The 17,444-nt window shown below is 39.3% G+C and overlaps 1 protein-coding gene across 1 annotated transcript in view; it reads right to left on the bottom strand.

Moving 5' to 3' along the window:
- The window catches only part of TBX19 (T-box transcription factor 19), a 49,377-nt gene extending 35,891 nt beyond the window's left edge, over nt 1-13,486 (bottom strand). Inside the window, exon 1 of the mRNA XM_072830501.1 lies at nt 13,380-13,486. The gene's annotated coding sequence lies outside the window, so the exon portion shown is untranslated. The remainder of the gene's footprint in view (nt 1-13,379) is intronic.
- Between the last annotated feature and the right edge of the window lie 3,958 nt (nt 13,487-17,444).

Genomic DNA, 17,444 nt, shown 5'->3' with positions numbered 1-17,444 from the left:
CTACCTATCTTTAAAAAAAAAACAACTAAATATACTCTTACTATATGAACCAGCAATCCCTTTCCTTGGTATTTATCCAAAGTCACTGAAAATTTATGTACATTGCACACAGAGGTTTTAGCAGCTTTATTTATAATTGCCAAAAGTTGGAAGCAACCAAGATGTTTTTTAATAGGTGAATGGATAAATAAACTATGGTATATCCAGACAACGGAATACTACTCAACACTAAAAAGAAGTGAGGAATCTTAAATTCACACTACAAAGTGAAAGAAGTCCATTTGAAAAGACCACATACTGTGTAATTCCAGTATATGACATTTTAGAAAAGGCAAAACTATGGAGACAGTGAAAAGATTGGTGGTTGTCAGGAGCTGGGGAGAAAGAAGGATGAATAGGTAGAGCACAGAGAATTTTTAGGGTAGAGAAAATACTCCACAAGCTGCTACAATGATGGACACATGCCATTCATTATACATTTGTCCAAATCCACAGAATGGACAACACCAAGAAGTTATTGCACTGAAAACCCTGGACTTGGGGTAACGATGATGTGTCAGGGTAGTTAATCAATTATAACAAATTTACCATTTCTGGTGCAGGATGTTGAAAGCAGAGGAGGCTATGCGTGGGGGTGCGGGGGTGGGGGTAGGGGTGGGGAGAAGGCATATGGGAAAACTTCCCTATATACTCTCAGCTCAATTTTGCTGTAAAGTTAAAACTGCTCTACAAACTAAACTCTATTAGGGCAGGGAGTGGGAGAGCACCATGCATATGTGACTAAGTTCAGGATCTGGAGATGGGGAGGTTATCCAGAATTATCAGGGAGAACCCAAGTAATGGGTTCTTTATATGGAAGAACAAAAGGATCAGAGTCAAACACAGAAGGTGTAAGAATTGAAAGCAGAGGTCAGAAGAGAGAAGATGCTACACTGCTGGCTTTGAAAATGGAGAAAGGAGAAACGCCTGGATGGCTCAGTTGTTGAGCATCTGCCTCTAGCTCAGGTCATGATCCCGGGGTCCTGGGATCAAATCCCACATCAGGCTCCCTGCAGGGAGCCTGCTTCTCCTTCTGCCTATGTCTCTGCATCTCTCATGAATAAATAAATAAAATCTTGAAAAAGAAAGAAAGAAAAGGGAGGGAGGAGTCACAAGCCAAAATGTAATAAGCCTCCAAAAGATGAAGACAAAGGGGAATCCCTGGGTGGCTCGGTGGTTTAACACCTGTCTTCAGCCCAGGGTATGATCCTGGAGTCCCAGGATCAAGTCCCACGTCAGGTTCCCTGCATGGAGCCTGCTTCTCCCTCTGCCTGTGTCTCTGCCTCTCTCTCTCTCTCTCTCTCTGTCTGTCTGTCTCTCATGAATAAATAAATAAAATCTTTAACAACAACAACAACAAAAAGATGAAGACAAGGAAATGAATTCTCCCTAGAGCTTCTAGAAGGAGCATCTGCCAACACCCGGATCTTAGCCCAGTGACACTGATTTAAGACTTTGAACCTCCAGAAATAGAATATAATATAAATTTGTGTTGTATTGAAACACTAAGTTTGTGGCACTTTGTTACAGCAACAATAAGAAACCAATACAAAGACCAGAACACATGCATCCAAGTGGAGATTTCAAGAAGGCACTGCTTAGAACCACAGCATAAGTGTGGCTCTGAGCTTCCTCTGAACCAATGCAAAGAGGGGTGATAAAATCTGGCATAATTACTCTGTGTCCCTAAAATAAAACCAAGCCATTTGCCTGGGAAAATTTTTTCCCACAAATCTTTATAATAAAGAAGGAAAAAAAAAAAGAAAGAAAGAAAGAAAGAAAAAGAAAGAAAGAAAGAAAGAAAGAAAGAAAGAAAGAAAGAAAGAAAGAAAGAAAGAAAGAAGGCACTGAGTGATACAGTGAACAATGTTTCCCCAAATGGTCCATAATATCAGTAAGATGAGGCTCCGTACCATCAAAGAATTTAACAATCTAAGAGGGAAAAAAAGGCATAAGCCCAGGAAACTCTAATACAAAGTATGCAAAGTGTTTTGGAAGTACCAATAAGGAAGAAAAGTAGGAAATAATAGTGTTCTTGACAGTTATATCCCAAATTGTCAGCTCCTAAAAACTACATTAGCAGTTTAGCTCATGAGTCTCTTCAACCTGGGGACCCAGGAAGGAATGGCTCTTAGGGTACAGTACAGGCAAGGGCCCTGGGGCAAGCCCCAAGAGAGGGTTCCCTAGCAATAAAAAATGGTTTACACTCTCTTGGCTTTAAGTCTGGCCTCTCTAAACAGTTAATCCACTTCCTAGGCTATTTCTCTTCTAAGATCTGTATTATAGTAGATATTTTATATGGAACAACATGAAACTGCTAATACTCAACCTTTGTTTTACCTGAAAAAAAAAAAAAAAAAAAAACAGCAATTTCATATGGCTCAACCTAATTCTTGCATTTGAAACTAATATAAAATACCTTGACTGATATATATATAACAATACCTTTTTACTTGAATAATTGTTTCCTAGGTGCTAGGTATCTTATTATAGATGACTTTGAGAAACATAAGCAAGAAAATAAAAACTACCATAATCTCGACTCTCAGAGATGACTTCTGTTAACAAGTCTGGCATAGATATTTTTTCCCTACAAATATACACATACTTTCTGCTTTTAAAAAGTGTGATTTAGGGGTGTCTGGTGGCTTAGTCAGTTAAGCATCTACCATTGCTGCAGGTGGCTCTGGCCAATGATCCCAGGGTCCTGAGATCAAGCCCCACGTCAGGCTCCCTGCTCAGTGAGGAGCCTGCTTCTCCCTCACCCCCCTGCTCATGTTCTCACTATCTCTCTCTCAAATAAATAAATAAAATATTTTTTAAAAATGGGATTTATAAATAGCATGGTAGATTGAACACATGCTTTTACAGCTGCTTCCCACCAAGCCCCTCTAAAATGGCACTAAGGAAATATAAAATGTAAACCCACAAAGTTGAAAAGTATGAAAGAAGAAATGGGGGCAGATAAGAGATGTCAACAAATGCTGGAAACTGACAAAACAAATGGCTGAGTGGTGACTGATGGAGCAGATCTGAGAAAGTTGAAATCTAAGCTTTGCAGGCAGAAGCCAGTAAGAAGCAAGCTAATGTGTGCCACAGAACTCTGAAATATCTCAGGCAAATGGGTACATCACACACCTCTGAAATGGAGGGGTAGGTGCTTCTGGCTAGGACCAAACAGGAAGAGGCCTTGAAATTTTATATAAGAAAGAGTTAAGTTTTTGAAATCCCCACCCCATCAGGTGGCAATTGTCCCTCCCCTATTGCAGCAGAAAACAAGAGACTGACTTTGAAAAGAGAGAGGGTTTGAGAGAATTTGTACTCAGAGACAGCAGTCACTGATGGGGGCAGGGGCAAAGACCTGATGGAAAACAGAGGGTTAAAACACACTCCTTAGTTAACACATTTGATGAGTCCTCAGTGAAATGACCCAGCCCAATTACCATTGATGCCAATCAAATGGGGAAAATCAACATTTGTAAAGCCCTACCCGTGCACATAGGTATTCCATCAGCATTTATATGTCTCACGCTTAAATATAACCATACATATCATCAGATTCAGACATGCCAGTCAGACCAAAGGAAAAAAATAAATTAAAAAAGGAATTCTAAGGAAACAAAGACCATTCTGTAATCCTGCCTTGAGATTTGGTGTCCTTATCCAACCTCATTCTGATTGTTGGCAGAATTCTGTTCCTTCTGACTGAAGGCTGAGCTCCTAGAAGCCACTCCTCTCCATTAGTATTTCAGAACTTGGCTGTTTGCTTTTTTTCCTCCAGGCCAGCAAAAGAACATCTGCTGCTGCTTCTTTTTGCTTTTAAGAATTGACATGATTAGGTCAGACCCACCCAAGATGATCTCCATTATATTAAACCAAAGTCAACTGATTAGGAATCTTAATTACATCTGCAAAGTTCTTTTGGCCATATAAGGTAACATAATCACAGGAGAGATATCTCATCATATTCAGAGGTCCTACCAACACTCAAAAGGAGGGGATTATATGGGGCATTTCCACCAAACACAGAAATCTTGGCAGCCATCTTCAAATTCTGCCTACCAGAGTACACTAAAAATAAACAAGCAAGAAAACAAGTAGAAAACCTGAAGCAAGTACAAACTACAAGGGACAAAAACAAGCTGTCCAAGAAAAAAATGTAATCACAATACTGTGGCTTAACTGGAAACACAATTGTAAAAACATAAATATTAAATATATATTTAAACAAAAATCATGATATTAAGATGGTGAGAGAAGGATAAATTTATACTGCAAGGAAAAAAGGGTACTAAATTCTCATCTCCTATAGTAGGAAGATAGTAAATAATACCTAAAACTGAAAAATCAGGAAACAGCAGTATAAATGTAATGTTTAGAAATCTGGAAAAAACTGACAGAAGTAACAGCAAAAAGAGAGGAAAGTGATCGCCTCTGGAAAGAAAGAAACAGAGGAATGCTGTTTTTTTTCTTATAAGTTTTTAACCATATGAGTAAATAAAACACTAATAAAATTTATTTTATAATCCAATTTTTTTAATTTAACAGTTTGTAAGCAATATTTTCCAACATTATCAAATAATATTCTACATTACTTTAATGTTTATAAATAATTTCATCTTAAGAGTGAGTCATGCTTTATTTAACCTATCTTCTATTCTTAAATATTTACTAGTTCTCTGGGTTGTTTTAATAATTTTAAACAATTTGACAAAAATTCTAGACAATATTTGGGAACATCCATGATTATTTTCTTACACTGTATTTTCAGAAATAATGCTAGCTGTTGAGAACAAAATATGCTAAGCACTTCATATGCATTACCTCATTTAATCCTTATAACACTCTTATAAGGTCAATGCTATGCTTATATCCACTTTTAGGTGAGAAAATTGAAGTTCAGAGTGGTTTTAAGTAATTTTTCCACAGGTATCTAGCCAGTGACTAGTAGGCCAGTATTCGACCCCAAGCAGTAGTTTATTCTCTTAAGCATTATGTTATATTCTCTAACTACTTAGCCCTGTATTATATATTTATCTACATGATCTCATATAATATTCATAACCTTGTGAAGAATCATTGCCATCACACCATCCTTTAAAAAAAAAAACAAAACAGGGCGCTCAGGCTCTAAGGAAATACATACCCTGCTCATGTCACATATCAAGTAAATGGTAAAGTCATTTCATTCCATTATTCTCATTCCAAAGGCTACTGTTATTTTACCTACTAGCAAGGGATCAATCACCATATATATTAAAAAAAAAAAAAAGGCTCAGAACCTCTTATGGAACGCTTGTCTTGCTCAGAGATAATTTGCTCCTCTGGCTTTCTATTACAGTGGGTTGCCACTTTCTGAATCATTCTCTAAGCGCCTCTCTTTTGCATCCCTGGCACATTTTATAAGTAGGGGTTCTGGTCAAGTTTTTTAGAAAACAAATCACTCATCCATACTCTCTTCAGATGTCTTTGCAGCACAACACTTTCCTGAAATGCAGAGTTCAGTCTTAGATAATACATGATTTAATGTCATATCTTCAACATTTAAAAACAGAACCTCATACCTGCATCCTAGGGCTAAATCACTAAACTGTTTTGCCTCCAGGATCATATGCCATATTTTCACCTAAAACCTAGCAGCCAGCCAGAAGGCCCTCTATAATTATTGTTTAATATATCAAGATGCAATGAGGTAGAAACTGAAATTTAAGAAAAAAATCATTCCTTTTGTTAAATTATATGCTTTCAAAGGCATTATATTTATTGAGATACTTTTAAGAGAAAACTATTACTTCATTAGCATTTTTTTCAAGAATATTTTTGTTTTTAAAACATATTGCTATCTTTGAGATAACCTAAAGGTATTTTGATGAAAAACGCTGAAAGATAATATTTGATTAATAAGGCTAAAAATATTTTAAAGGAAAATAATGAATAATAAAACTATTGGTTTTAGAGCACCTGAGTAGCTGAGTGGTTGAGCATCTGCCTTCGGCTCAGATAGTGATCCTGGGGTCCTGGGATGGAGTTCCGCATCAGGCTTTCTGCAGGGAGCCTGCTTCTCCCTCTGCCTGTGTCTATCTATGTCTCTCATGGATAAATAAATAAAATCTTAAAAAGAAACTAGTAGGTTTTAAGTCAAATATTACATGGTTCTTCTTAGATTGGGAAATGCTGCACTTTCAACAAAGTGTCAAAAATAACTAAACAAAAACACACAACCAAAAAAACTCAACACAATTCAAAATATATATACTATTCCTAATCTGTGAAGAAGCTAGGTCCTGGTGATTTGACATTAGAATGGAGATGTCACATACAACCCTAAGCACCTAAAATCCTGGCCCCTCGCTAGCTGTGCAGAGACAACCAACACTCCGGTGTGCTCAGCCACACACCATGTCACATCCACAATCCACCAGTGTGATTGCTGCTCCAGCTTTTCACCAACGCTTCCCAACAGGCACGAGTGGTGTACAGGGGCTGCCCCACGTTCCTCACGAAGAAACAGATACATGACTACACAACCCATGTGCCCAAATCCTCTTTACAGAGCATCTGAAGTGCAACGAGGAAACTTGTTGTGTAAGCAATTCTATTGTAAACTCTATAAAAAAGCAAAGACCTCCTTCTGTAAAAATCTACCCCCCCACCAAGAATCTCGTGTAGATCTGGATTTTCACTTCTAGGCCTGCTTTGAAGACAGCTTACTGCTTACTCTCTGTGAGGCACCACGTGTGACCTCAAGGAGCTCATGGTGGGTGGAGACTGACAAGCCACCTGCAGTGCAAGTGTGCAGTACAAGTTTGGCAGTGCAAGCAGGGATGGGAAAGGGAGAGCCAGGGGACACTTCACAGAGCAGGGGACACTCAAGCTGAGTCTTGAAAGACCAGCAGTTTGCCTCAAGCGCAGAAGGAACTATATTCCAGGAAGAGAGAATATCTGATAAAAAGGTCAGAGGAATAAAAACATTGAGTATTTAAATAACATCAAGTCCAACCACGGAACATTAGACCACGTGGGAAATGACAGCAGGCTTTGGATGGGTCAGCATTTCCCATGAGGAAACAATTTCAGGTGGCACGTTATTCTAGAACACTGGTTTTTCTCATAGGGAAACATGCACTGGATGTGAAACCCATGCCTTTTAGGATAGTATTTCTTAGGACAAGTAAAAAGCAAAATTAGAAAAGAGATGTAGTTTAAATTAAAATATTAATGAAGTGGGGCACCTGGGTGGCTCAGTGGTTGAGCTTCTGCCTTCGGCTCAGGTCATGATCCTGGGGTCCTGGGATCGAGTCCCACATCAGGCTCCCTGCAGGGAGCCTGCTTCTCCCTCTGCCTGTGTCTCTGCCTGTGTCTCTGCCTCTCTCTCTCTCTCTCTCCTCTCTCTCTCTCTGTGTCTCTCATGAATAAATAAAATCTTAAAATCTTAATAAATTAAAAAATAATAAAGCAATAGTGAAGGTAAAAATTGAACCTCACAAAGGCAGTGAGATGACCAGCGTTTAGCCAAGGCTGCCATGCATGATGAGGAGTTTCGGGCTGATTTCAAGCAAGCACACAAGCTGATGAGAACAACATTTTAGGGCGAGCACTTTAGGCAAGGTAGGAGCTAGCTGAGAGAGCTAGGGAGAGCAGCTGCAGCCCTGGAGAGGGTGCAGGAGAACAAGGAGGGGTAACGAGGAGGGAGGACTCTGCAGGGGTGAGCACTCCTGAGAGGCTGGGAGCCACAGAAGCTGCTGCCCCTGGTCCAGCAGTCAAAGGAGGAGGCACCTGCGGTCACGCTCAAGCATCTGGCTGGACGGCCAGGCAGGTGGCCAGACCCTTCTCCAGGACAGAACACAGACAAGAGCCAGAGGAATGGCTTGCATGTTCCCCACAGGCAGGGGCATTCACTTCCACAAAGACTCAGCACAGGCTGGCTGTGAACACACCCTTGGGACACCAGAATATTTGGAACTGGTTGCTGGGCAAAGTAGATGCCCGGTTCTGTGACCTCCGGCCTCAACGCTGGTGAGGGGTTAAGAGGACGAAATGTTCCTCTTCTGCCTGAAGACTCAATGAAGTTCCATCTCACAGGCCCGGCAGCTGCCCCGCTGCCAGGCAAGGGGCTGGGGGTTATTAATTAAGGTGTGCAGTCTAGCTGACACCTGATAGCACTGCCGTGTCCTCTGGCACACAGCGGCCCATGCCTTAGACTTAAAGAGCAGAAATTGAAAGCCACGCAACCTGAGCTCATGGGCTTGAGCTCCCCGAACCAGCCCGGCTCCCAAGCACACCCGCAGAACCCGTGTCTGCACATTCAGTCCCTGCAGCCTGCGGAAACCTAACACCTTTCTCCACCCACCTCCAGTGGTACCAGGAAATTAACACTCACCTAGGTATTGGTCATAATTAAACTGAACAAAAAGACAGCTGCTCCTACCTTTCGTTTTTAATCACCAACATGCAGCCCTGGGGATTACTAGCTTTTGGGTGATTTAGGGAGGATTACTCTTTCATTAGTGTCTGGGGCCAGTTCCAATACAATGTCATCAGAGACTCTTAAGATACCCTCCTACGCCAACAGCCCATCCCTTTTCAGGTCTGAAAGGTTAGATTTTACAAAGCCATTGGCAACCTACTATCTATAGTCAGACTCTCCAAATAGCTGCAATTTTTCATCAGAAAGATCACCCCAAAATAAATTCTGCTCTGAGTTTCTAGGTGTCTATGAGAATGTCATTCTAAATCCCCAATTAAGTCTCTGACAATGTTAAGAAGGAACAGCACGGGGATAGGAACATGACTGTTCTCCATGTGGACAAAGTTTAAAGATCTATGCCTTCCCTATAGAAGGGAAGTTTAAAGATCTATGCCTTCCCTACCCACCATATATCTACCACCACCACCACCCCCACTACAGCTAAACTGAGGATACAAACACGCTGACAATGCAAATGAAGGCTGAGCACGTAGGGGCCGGGGAAGTGGAGAGACACATGCCTATCCAAAGGTGTCAAAAGAAATTGTAAATGTTGTGTGGTGGATAAACGAAATGTGCCTACAGACTCAGTCTGTCTGCCCATCTGTGGCCTCCTTTACCTATTTATTCTCTCACTCATTCAACAAATATGTCTCCAGGGCCCATTCTCCCTTACGTGTTGTGCTTAGGACCAGGATACAGCAGTTGGCAAAAACAGATGCAGCCCATGCCTCATGGAAGTGAGTCTGCTAAGGACAGGAGCTCAAGGCAGAGAGGTGATGCTAGGGCTCCCAGAGGAATCAAGGCTACCTCTGAAATCTGAAGGGCAAGTAGGAAATCACTGGGCAAAGAGGAGAAACAGAGGCAGATGGAACCACCTACGCAAGGCCCACACGGCAAGAGACTAATGACGGCCAAAGGAAGGTGGGCAGGGAGGTAGGGGTACTACCACACAACACCATAGTCTGGTGGGTCAGAGTATAAAACAGTGCATCATCCTAAAAGTAATGCATTTTGAAAAGACCATGCTGTTTACCACGAAGGGAATGTATTAGAGGGGTGACTAAATTAGGGGCGTTTCCTTACCTCCAACAAGTGACGTTGGTGGCTGGCCCTGCTGCACAACCTCTCAGGATCACAAGGTCATGTTACTCCCCAGCTGTACGGCCGTAACTCAAATCTAAAATCACCTCCTTTGGTTCTCAAGGAATAGCTCCAGCTCTTGGTCTCAAGAATCTAGGGCGCTGGCCTGTGTTTGCTTTCTTCTAGGACTCCCATCCTCTCCATACCCATAGCGTCCACACATAGCCTGTTAGCCAGAACAGGTCTTTCTTTATAAAGACCAAAACCTTTCTCTTCTGACCCTATTCACAAACCCTGGAAATTTGTGAACAATTTCCAGCTCTATCACAGATTTCTCGAGGTGAGCCATCATTTGTTCCCAGGGTTTTGGTACAAAGACACCATGCAAGGATTTTCTGCTCTGTCAACAATACTTGCCCTCCAGTGTCCACAAGAACATCCAAAGGCATTCATGGCAAATTAGAGCCATACACACAGAGTTTGCACTGCTTTTCACTACATGCTTTGTCAATCACTTTCCTGCCCACTCATAAAAATTGCTTGTGGATTTTCCTGCACTTTTGCATCAGCTGCAGAATTTTCATTTTCAGGTGAACTTTGCATTATCTATAAATTTCTCAATTTCACCTTATACTTCCTTTTGAGGAATGCTTATGAAAACATTAAAATAGAAGTAATTTCAATTTTGATACTCCTCAGTGGACCTATTTGACACATTCCCTTCTTTATTTAATCCCCTCAATCCCACTGTAACTTAATAGTTTTATTTGTTTAGAAAACATTTCTATATAGAAACTTGTTAATTTTTTTTAGATACTGTCCATTGGTTGATTGTCTTATCTACCTTTAGTCAAGCTTTTTGACATTCTAACTAGAAGTGAACATTTCTTCCTTCTTCATGAGTTAAAGATAAACTTGACTCCAGAAAACAGAAGCATGAGTTCTATCCAACTGTTCAGAAGAAAATAAGATGTGCAAATAGATGAAGATCAAGAAGTGCAAACTTCTAGTTATAAAACCAGCTACAGGGATGAAAAGTACAGCATAGGGAGTATAGTCAATAATATAATAACTTTGAATGGTGGCAGATGGGAACTATATTTACCATGTGAGCATTTCCTAATGTATATAATTGTCAAATCACTCTGTTGTATACCTGAAACTAATATTGTGTCAGCTATACTTCAATCAAAATGAATGAATAAATAAAAATAAATTTATAAAAGAGACTTTGGGAGGGGGGCACCTGTTTTCTTACTTAAGCTTCTGACTCTTGATCCTGGTTCAGGTGGTGATCTCAGGGTCATGAGATCACAATGAGTGAGAAGTTTGCTTTTCTCTCTCTCTCTCCCCCCCTTTGCTCCTCCTCCTGCTCGTGCTCTCCCAAATAAATGAATATTTATGTAATAAATAAAGGAGGGGAAAGTATAAAGGGAGAGAGAGAGAGAGAAACTATGCAGACTTCAAACTGAGTGTCGAGCCCAACTTGGGGCTTGATTTCACAACCGAGATCATGACCTGAGCCAAAACCAAGCGTCCAATGCTTAACTGACTGCACCACTCAGGAGCCCCCCCAAAAAAGACTGTTAATTACCCACTATGTATATAAATGTGTAAGTCTAATGAGAATTGTCTTTTATAATAAAAAACATATATACATATGTATGAGGAACCAAATGAACAGGTTTTTTTTTTTTTTTAACATACAACTGAAGCATTTTACCTAAATTAAACGTAATGTTATCTTCTAAAACTAAACTCTGAAGCAGAAAAAGGCAGCCCAGCAAACTACTCTGGTTACGAGGAAAGTAGAAAGAATGAAATCAAATTTCACACTGCCTACACAGACATATTCACAATATTTAACTGTTTTGTTTTGTTTTGCATTAGCTTCGATAGACTTGAAAGAAAATGGCAAATAAAGGAAGAAAATGGGAGAGCTGAGAAAAAAAAAAAAAAGCCAGGAAGGGAACTAAAATGGTCATTACCCTTATTAGTCAATTAGTCAAAAGCTTAAGAATTATAAAAAACATAAAAAGGCCATTTGAGGCTATGATAGACTCTCAGAAGTTAATAGGAGGGTATTTTTGTTTCCATTAATGGCAAACTAAATAATCCAGAACAAGTCTTCGTGCTGAGGACAAATAGGTAATCTGTACAAAATATAAAAATAAAATCATCTACTTAAAGTCATTAGAGAGCCAATAAGGTGGCAAAGAATTACAAGGTCAGGATACAAAGGAAGACAGAAGGTAGAGAAGTGATCGAGTGGTTTGCAGTGCTTTTCCTGGGAAGATTTTGCTGATTTCCAAAGAGAAGGCTAACAATCTGACAAGCACTTTGAAGGCCTCCTGAGTCTAGGGGGCAGGGAGACGAGGGTGGAAAGAGGTCAAACAACTGATACATCCTCCTTATCTCTGGATTTGGCCTTGAAAAGCTGTGTCCCAGATGGGTAAAAAAGGAGTGACTTAGGTCAGCCCCAGTGGCTCAGCGGTTTAGCGCTGCCTTTGGCCTGGGGTGTGATCCTGGAGACCAGGGATCGAGTCCGTGTTGGGATCGCTGCATGGAGCCTGCTTCTCCCTCTGCCTGTGTCTCTGCCTCTGCCTCTCTGTCTCTCTCTCTCTCTGGGTGTATATGTGTACGTCTAAAGGAATAAATAAATAAAAATCCTTAAAAAAAAAAAAAAAAAAGGAGTGACTTAGCTACTAATCACCTTGAATTTACCGTGAGTGCTGGTACCCCCAGCCAGTGCCAGAGCAATTATAAATTGTCTCTGGAAGATTCCAGGCTTCAAATTATTTCAACTGAACATTCTGCAAATGCGACACCAATGCCTATAATAAAAATAGGCAAACAAGGAAAAAAGACAATATGAAGAACAGCAGAAAAACAAAAGGACACTATAAACAGAACTCTATGGGCTTTGACAATGGATTTGACAGACACATGCCGACCATTATCAGGGAGATAAAAGACAGTGTAGGGATTCTTCCAAAGGAAACGGAAAACTATTCTTAAAAGGACTAAATGGAAATTCTAGTACTAAAAATATAACTGAAAATAAGAACTCAGTGTGGATAGGTTCAATGATCTATTAGACACAGCTGAAAACCACGTACACTGGAAGAGGTCAGGATATCTAGAATGAAGTATGAAGAAACAAAAGAACTACAGCACACAGAGAAGAGGGTGAGAGATATCACAGTAAGAGCCCCAGAAGGCGGAGAAAAATAATGAAGCAATAGTTGAAGAGATAAAGGCGAAGACCTTTCCAAAACTAATGAAAGACAATGAGCTAAAGGTTCACAAAGCCCTAAGAACTCCTACAATGATCCTAAAAAGACACTGATATCCAAATACATCACAGTAACATACTGAAAACTAAGTACAAAGATGTTGAAAAAGAGACTGCCTTCAAAGACGTACCAGTTATCATAAAACAGACTTCTTCACAGAAACAATGAAAGTAAAAGGGCAACAGTCTGCTGAGGAGGATTCTGGGAAGATGGCACACTAGGAAGAACCAGAACTCTGTCTTCCCACCTAGACAACAACTCTACTGGCAGAATCTGATAGAACTATTTTGAAACCCTGGAATCTGTTGAAGGCTTACAACTTCCAGGGGAAGGCTTGGACAGTAAAGGCAGTTTATGTCAGTGAATTTCAGCTCTTGGCACAGGAATAGCCTCCTGTCCCTGACCCCTGGGCACCTGGCAGGCCCCCGTGCACAGGTTCCTGGGGCAGCTACACACAGATCATGAAAGCTACGGCAGATAAGAAGGACCCTGACCTCTAAATATTGGAGCTGTGTCCTCTGATGGCTGATTGCTGCTCTTTATCACAGAGGTGCACACAAAGAGGCAAGCAGCCATTATTCTGCATCTCCCCCTACTTACTGCAAGCCCCACCCTCTCCAGCTGAAGTCACTTCCAGAAAATTTAAAGGGCCAGCACCCTCTCCTCACCCACCTTCATTCTTTTCTTTTCCCCTCTAGGAGCCATACATTCAGGACTAAGACATTCAAAAACAAGACATATACTAGGAAAGCAGAAAGTGCACATCCAAGGAAAGTCTCAGAAATGACTACAGCTCAGGCATATCCTTGGCACAGAGACCCTCTATAACAATCAGAAAATAAATAAAAACAAGGGGCGCCTGGTTGTCAGTTGAGCATCCCAGCTGTTAATCTCAGCTCAGGTCTTAATCTCAGGGCTGTGGGTTTGAGCCCCTTTGGGATCTGTTCTGGAGCCTACTTCAAAACAAAACAGCAAACCCTGGAGGAGAGAGAAAATCTGATTCTGGATGACCACATTACTATACTCGAATGTCCAGTGTTCAACAACAACAACAAAAAAAAATCACAAGGCATACAAGGACAGGAAAGTATGGCCCATTCAAAGGCAAGAAATAATTCAACAGCATCTATCACTGAAAAACACTTAATGACAGATAGATCAGACGAAGACTTTAAAACAACTGTCCTAAACAGGCTTAAAGAGCCAAAGAAGATGTGAAGACAGTCAAAAAGATGATGAACAAACAAAATGAAATATCAATAAAGAGATAGAAAGCCTTTAAAAAAGCAAGTAATTCTGGGACTGAAAAGTACAATAATTGAAATGAAAAATTCACTAGAGAGATTCAAAGGCAGATTTGAGCAGGTAGAAGGAAGAATTAGTAAACTTGAAGATAGAATAAAAATTATCAAGACTGAAAAACAGAAAAAAATTGAAGTGAACAGAGCCTAAGGAACCACTGGGATACCATCAACTGGACCAACATATGCACTATGAGTGTCCCCAAAGAGAGAAAGGAACAGAGAGAGTATCTGAAGAAATAATAACTGAAAACTTCCCAAATTTGATGAGAAGATATGAATATAAACATCCAAGAAGCTCAACAAACTCCAAGTAAAATTAACTCTGAGACCCACACCAAGACACATTATAATCAAAATTTCAAAAGACAAAGACATGAAGTGAATCTTGACTACAGCAAGAGAAAAATGAATCATCACATACACAGGAACCTCAGTAAAATTATCTGCAAATTTCTCATCAGAAACTTTGGAAGTTAGAAGACAGCCAATTTATTCAAAGTGCTAAGAAAAAAAACAAAAACCTGTCAACTAAGAATTCTATATCCAACAAAATTGCCCTTCAAAAGTGGAGAGAAATCAGGACATTCACAGAGAAACAAAAGCTGAGGAAGTTCATGACTACTAGACCTGCCTGCAAGAATGCCCACAAATGAAAACACACTAGACAATACCTCAAAACCATATGGAGAAATAAGATCTCAACAAATGAAATAAGATCTCAATAAATGAAAACGCACAAGCAATTATGAAAGCTAATTTTGTTATAAGAATGGTTTGTGGGGTCAGCAGTTGAGCATCTGCCTTTGGCTTAGTTCAGGATCCCAGGTCCTGGGATCAAGTCCCACATCGGGCTCCCTGCAGGGAGCCTGCTTCTCCCTCTGCCTATGTCTCTGCCTCTCTCTGTGTGTCTCTCATGAATAAATAAATAAAATCTTAAAAGAAAAAAAAAGAATGGTTTGTAATTATATTTTTGTTTTCTACATGATTTTAGACACTAAGATACTTAAATATATTTAAAGTAAAAAAAAAAAAAAAGAAGAAGAAGAAGAAGATTACTGGAAAAGCTAGTATTATTGTAACTTTGGCTTGTAATTCCAAATCCGGTTCAGGATATTAATGCATTTAAAAGAATTATTGTTATGTTTGGGAGCACACAATGTATACAGACGTATAATTTTGCAACATCAACAACCAGAATAGCTGGGTACACAGCTATAAAGAAGTAGTTTTAGTGTGCTGTTGAAATTAAGGGGCTATACATTCAACTTAGAATGTTACAACTTTCGGATGTAAATGTAATCCCCCACAGAAACCACAAAGAAATCACTATAGAATATACACAAAAGGAAATCAAAAAGGCATTTAAATATTTCACTACAAAAAAATCAACCTGTGCTCACTTCGGCAGCACATATACTAAAATTTAAAAAAATCAACCAAGCACAAAAAAAGACAGGAATGCAAGAAATCAGGGGGAAAAAAAAAAAGCTATGGGGCCTATAAAAAACAATATCACAGAAAAGAACAGAACTATATAAAAAACAATAGCACAGAAAAGAACAGAACTAACCAACTGAGCCACCCAGGTAGCCAGTAATTACTCTTAATGTAAGGATATTAAACTCTCTAATCAAAAGACAGAGATTGTCAGAATGAATAAAAAATGCATATTCCAAGTATATGCTGTCTGTAAGACACTCATTTGAGATCCAAACACATAAACAAGTTGAAAATGAAGGATGGAAAAAGATACTCCATGCAAGTAGTAACCAAAAATAACTAGATGTAACTATTCTCATAATAGAAAAATAGACTTTAAATCAAAAAAGTTTACAAGAGGGGCACCTGGGTGACTCATTCAGTTAAGCATCTGCCTTTGGCTCAGGTCATGATCCCAAGGCCTGGGATCAAGCTCCATGTCGGGCTTCCTACTCAGCAGGGAGTAGGGAACCCTCTTTCTCTCTCTCCCTCTGCCTCTGCCCTTGCTTGTGTGCTCTCTCTCTCTCATTCATTCTCAAATAAATAAATAAAATATTTTTAAAAGTTTACAAGAGGTGCAGAACACTATATATTAATCAAAAGTTCAATATGGCAAGAATATATAATAATTATAAACATTTACACACCCAAAGACAGACCATCAAAATACACGAAAAAAAAACCTGACAGAATTGATGAGAGAAATAGACAATCCTATAATAATCGTTGGAGGTATCAATACCCTACTTGGAATAATGGACAGAAAAACCAGACAGAAGTTAGGATAACAAGGACATAAAGAATATAACTCAATCTAATAGACAAATATAGAATACTCTACCCAAAAACAACAGCATTCTTCCCAAGTACACATGGGACGTCTTCTACAATAGAACATATGTTAGGCCATGAATTCTCAATAGATTTTAAAATAAATTTTAAAAATAAAAATCTGGGGCAGCCCGGGTGGCTTAGCGGTTTAGCGCTGCCTTCAGCCCAGGGCCTGATCCAGGAGACCCGGGATCGAGTCCCACGTCGGGCTCCCTGCATGGAGCCTGCTTCTCCCTTCACCTGTGTCTCTGCCTCTCTCTCTCTCTCTCTCTCTCTCTCTCTGTCTCTCATGAATAAATAAATAAAATATTTTAAAAAAATAAAATAATAAAAATAAAAATAAAAATATATTTTTTAAAATTTATTAAGATAAAATACGAAGTATCTTCTCACCTCAGTGGAACGAAATTAGAAATCAGTAACATAAAGAAAATGAGAAAACTCACAAAACTGTCAAAATTAAACACACTTTTAAACAACTAATGGATCAAAGAATAAATCACAAAGGAAATTAGAAAATACTTAGAGATGAATGAAAACAAAAACACAATATACCAAAATTCATGGTATGCAGCAAAAGTGCTAAGGGGAAATGTATAGCTATAAATGTTTATATTAAAAAACCATGAAAGATCTCAAATCAACAACTTTACAGCTTAAGGAACTAGAAAAAATATCAATCTAAACCCAAAGCTAGGAAAAAGAAGGAAATAAAGATTGGAACAGAAATAAATGAAATAGAGAAAAGAAAAAGAAAGGGGAAAATCAATGAAAAAAGTTGGTTCTTTGAAAAGATTAACAAAACTCACAAACTATTTACCAGATGAAATAAGAAAAAAGACTTAAATTACTAAGAGCAGAAATCAAAATAGGACATTACTACCAATCCCACAGAAATAAAAAGAATTATGAACATACTATGCTATGCACAATTATATGCAAAAA

This window comes from Canis lupus, chromosome 6 (assembly GCF_048164855.1).
Source record: "Canis lupus baileyi chromosome 6, mCanLup2.hap1, whole genome shotgun sequence".
NCBI lineage: Eukaryota > Metazoa > Chordata > Mammalia > Carnivora > Canidae > Canis > Canis lupus.
The sequence above is the reverse complement of the archived record's forward strand: the minus strand, read 5'-3'. Positions and strand labels throughout refer to the sequence as shown.